The sequence below is a fragment of the Nicotiana tomentosiformis genome, chromosome 8, assembly GCF_000390325.3.
Source record: "Nicotiana tomentosiformis chromosome 8, ASM39032v3, whole genome shotgun sequence".
NCBI classification, from domain to species: Eukaryota; Viridiplantae; Streptophyta; class Magnoliopsida; order Solanales; family Solanaceae; genus Nicotiana; species Nicotiana tomentosiformis.
Genome location: NC_090819.1, coordinates 101,228,072 through 101,233,269, shown reverse-complemented (window position 1 = coordinate 101,233,269; position 5,198 = coordinate 101,228,072).

Below are 5,198 nucleotides of genomic sequence, written 5' to 3'. Positions count from 1 at the left end.
TTTTCAAAAATAGTTCCTAAGATGTCTGTCCATATTGCTTCATCCATATTGCTTCATTGGCAAATATCGGAGGAATTACCAAAAAGTTTGTTATTGTTTCTATCATCTTGCTTGCTTCCTTGGCCAGCAAGATGTTAGGAGTGACATGCATTCACATACAATAGTTTCATAAATCAGGTTGCCTTTATTGATATTGTGTATTACCTCAGTTGAGTCAATGTTAACCTCCAAGGGCATGAAGTTGTTTGAGACTGTCATTTTTAGTCCCTGCATTAGAGTTGTCAGTTCAGAGTGGAGAGTGTTGGTGTAATTTATTTTTCTCATGAATCCCATCACCCAATCCCCGTTGTTGTTTCGAATTACTCCTCCTAATCCTCCTTCAAACCCTTTTTGAAGTGTGCCCCGTCTATGTTGAGTTTATAGTGGCCTCTCCCGAGAGGATGCCACTTGATATGTAAGACATTGGTAGGAATGTCGGTCTATCCTCTAGCCACATGAATGAATTCAACGGCTCTAGCTATGGCATTCTTACAGAAAACTAGCTCTCTTTTCCTATTGAAACAATTGTTGTTTCTAGTGAGCCAAATCTTTCATAAGCAGAATGAGATCAACTCACCCCATTTTAGGATGGAGTTGAAGTTTTTATTGTGGGTTGTGTTGGCGGTGCATCCCCAGTTGTTCTGCTCATTCAAAAGGGTGGTGATGCTATAGTTATTGAGGCTCATGTGAAATAGATTGTCCCAGAATAGTTTTGCATTGTCATAATTGACTATGACATGCTCAATGGATTCCTCTTCTTTGTCACAGAAGAAGCACTTGGGGTTCATAATGTTTACCCTGTAGTGCAAGCGTTTGGTAGTAGGGAGTCTGTCATGGGTCAACAGGCACAAGAAGTATTTTATCTTGTTTGGTACTTTTTTTGACCAAATCCAATTGAAGTCCATTTCTAGATTGTGGCACAGATTATCAGATTGCTCAAGGATCATGGAGTAAGCAGACTTGGTTGAGAAAAGTCCATTACAGGTTCTGTTCCATACCATTTTATCTTTTCTAAGAGGGTTAGCAATAGAAATGGTGGAGTTTATGCTAGAAACCACACTGTGAGGCAGCTTGAAGGAAAGGCCGTTAGGATTCAACCGGCCATTTAAGAGACATGTGGCCAGAGTTCTATTATCCTCTCCCCTGTTAAGGGGTTCACTAATCAAAGCTCTAAGAGGTTCTAAATTGTGGATCCATCTGTTATTATATAGGTTGATTTTATCACCCTTATGCATTATCCACCTATTGGCATCCCTGCACACTTTGCACCCAAATCTTGATGCTAGTCGAGGTTCTAAAGGCAATATGTCTGTTATGGTGATTGCTAGTGCAGTGTTTGTGAAACAACACTCTGGCCCAAAGGGCATTAGGGTTGTTAAACATCCTCCATGCCATCCTAAGGTCAGCTTTATGAACACCAAGACCCCCTGCATCTCTAGGCTTAGTAATGATACCCTACTTGATCAGATGTATTTTCTTCTTAATAGTCGTAGTGCCCTAGATGAAATTCCTTTGAATCCTATCAATTTGATTGTATACCTGGGCAGGTAACCTAATGTACTGCATGACATGACTAGGGATTGACCTCAAAGAGGATTTGGCTATGGTAGTTTTCCTAGCCATGTTCATAAAGTTAGTTTTTCAGCCAGCTAGCTTAGCTTGCATACTATCAATGATGAACTGAAAATCCCTATTGGTTGGCCTCTTATGGAAGATTGGAAAGCTTAAGTATTTACCAAAAGAGGTGATGGCCTTAATGTCCAAAGTCCTAGATAAGCTATCTATTGTATCCTGATGGCAGTTTGTGGAGAAGACAACTTTGGACTTTAGGGTATTGACCCTTTTGCCAGACATGCTACTCAACTGGTGCAGTGTCTCCATAATGGTGGCATAATTCTTGGTGTTTGCTCTAGCAAACAGGGTTAGGTCATCAGCAAAGAATAAGTGGGAGATTTTTGACACATTGTGGCTAATTTTGATAGGAAACCAACTACCATTGTGCACTTGGGCCTCAATGCTCCTAGATTATCTTTCTATGCACATGATAAAAATGTAAGGGGACATAGGGTCCCCTTGTCTGATACCCCTACTAGGATGAAAGAATTCCGTCCTACCCCCATTCTCCAGTACAGAGATATAGCTTGAAGATATACAAGACATGATTAGCTTGGTCATATTGTGGAGAAAATCAAAGGACACCAGAGTGTCTTTGATAAAAGAACATTCTAATATGTCAAATACCTTTTCTAGGTCAATTATGAGGATCATGTTAGCATTTTTCCCTTTCATCTTAGTGAAATGACTAATGTATTCTTGTACTATGATGACATTATCACTAGCCCTTCTATTGGACAAGAAACTGGCCTGGCTTGGGCCAATGCTGGAAGGGAGGACAGGCTTGATTTTATTGACAATTATTTTGGTAATCAGTTTGTACATAGTATTGCATAGCCCAATATGTCTGAAATTCTTAAGGATGTGGCATTGGCACACTTAGAGATCAGACAGAGATAAGTTGTGTTAACTTCAGGCTTCATTTCAAGGATATCGAAAGTCTGATTATAGAAATGAGTTATTTTTCTCTCGAGCATATTCCAGTATCTTTGGTAGAAAAGAGGGTGGAGACCATCAGGTCCAGGAGCCTTTGCAGGTTTGAAAGAAAGCATGGCCACCTTGATTTCACTACTCTTTAGGAGGCATTCAGCATAGATTGCTCTCTAGTGGATAGGGTATGAGCATTATAGGGAGTGCTTTGCCACGGTGTGGATGAGACTAGGTGTTCAGTGGTGAATAGATTGGAGTAGTAACGGTAGATAGTGTTTTGGATTTCATGCTACTTCTCAATCCAATTCCCTACCTCATCCTGTAGGGCCATGATTTTGTTCCTTCTTCTCATATTGAGGGTTGAGGTATGAAAGAACCTAGTATTGGCATTCCCTCCATCAGCGAGTTGATAGACTTAGTCTTCCAAAAGAACTCCTCACAATTAAGAATAGAGGAGTATTCCTCTAAAGTTGACCTTCTAGACTTTGCAGAAAGGTGTTGAAGGGGTAGGTATTATATTTCTGAATGCCCGCAAGTCTGGCAAGAATATGCTTCTTTTTTATGAAATATATTGCCAAACATAATTTTGTTCCAGGTCAACATTTGGGACTGGAACTGAGCAATACTCCTTTCAAGGCTACCACTCCCCTCTATTGATTTGACATGTATACTCTGTGATGTTTTGTGTGCATTTTCTACTTGGAATCTTGGACCATGTAATTTGTCAATAAGAGAATATTGATTTTCGAGTTAAATGGTTTTTAATAACCAACTTTGAAGAAATGACGGATATGAAAAGGGCAGTCTGGTATACGAAACATTCCGTATTCATGCATGATCCGAGGAAGGATAGCACCCCTAAGAGAGTGTGATGTAGGTAGTCTATCCTAATGCAAACATTAGTGGCTAATTTTACAACCCAAACCCATGACCTATAAGTCATACCTATTTATATATGGTATAATATAAATACTGTATAACATTTGTAGTCCAATTATTTTAATTTATAAATAATATAACTTCCAATCAAATTATTTATACAAGATGAAGGATGACGTTTATATTCATTATACAAATAGATTTTTTTTATTCTTCCGTGAATTGCACCTTAGCTATAGTTCAAGATAATACAGGTCTAATTTCTAAAAGCTTGATTTTGTGAGAGATTTTGTCTACACTTTGCCCAAATATATATTCCATGCATCGTACAAAGGCATAAATATCTGCAGCATTTATTTGTAATCGATAAGTGGGCGTTTGGACATAAGAATTGTAAAATTCTAAAATAGGGGGAAAATTTTTTTCAAGTGAAAATGATATTTGAAATTTAGAGTTGTGTTTGGACATAAATATAATTTTGGGTTGTTTTTGAAGTTTTGTGAATGATTTGAGTGAAAATTTTGAAAAACAGTTTTTTGTAGTTTTTCAGATTTTCGAAAATTTTCAAAATGTATCTTCAAGTGAAAATTGAAAATTTTATGAACAAACACTGATTTCGAAAAAAAATAAAAAATTTTTGGCAAAAAAAGAAAAAAATTTCTTATGTCCAAACGGTAATAATATGTGTCATTCAAAAGCAATTTTAGGTAGTTTTGAAATTAAAAAATATTTTAATACGCTTCTTGTTGTGACTTTATTCCTTTTTGAATTTAATTTCTATACACTGCTAGTGTAAAAGCTTTTTATATTATCATCATCATGTCACTTAAGGTAACTATAAATAATTAGTCATAATTAAAGAATTAGTAACCCGAAAATTAAAATAAATAACCTTTTACTTATAATAGTTCAGGAAAATAGAGGCCTAAAAGCTGATTTTGTGAGATCGCGTCCGCCCCCCCCCCCCCCCCCCCCAAAGTACATTGCATGCGGCTTCAAAAACCTATAATTAAAGATGATTATTAAATAATAGGAGATAGAATATTCAGTTTGTTAGCCACCGAACTATGATTTTAGCTGGCAAAAGCATATCCTGCTGGGAGGTACAATTATACTACAATTATGAAATACTTAGTTTGAAATATGCAAAACACCAAAAAGAAATAGATAGGATTATTTTTAAGTATTTTTTTTTATTTTTGTTATTCTCTAATTTGTAACAACTTCTGAATTCTGATATAGTCACAGGGGTGGGTTAGAGTCTGAAAGAACATTTTTGTTAGTTGATTTGATAGTTATAATATCTAATAAGGATGCTCAACGTAAAGATGATTTTATTATTTTAACTAGTTGGATTATCTTTCATCAAGATAGAATGTACAAATCCAAGAAATTTTACAAATATTAATTATCAATTTCAAAATAGACTTTCAGAATTCTAGTAACGAAATTTACTTTCAACAATGCATATGTCAAGTTATTAGTATTACTTTTACCACTTTTACTTGATAAAGAATGGAGCCTTAAAAGGTCAGCTTTTAATCATTAAATCACCCAATTGAAGAGCCCCTTCGTACTTAATTAACGGTAACTAAAACTTATTGCATTATGTAAATGAAGTTTAAATTCGAGAAGACAGAGCTGGTAAATAGGAAGGAGCGTTAAACAAGCTCTTAAAGGTTAATTAAAAGGAAACTCTTCCTGAATTGGAATTGACATAAACTCCTTCCGTTTAC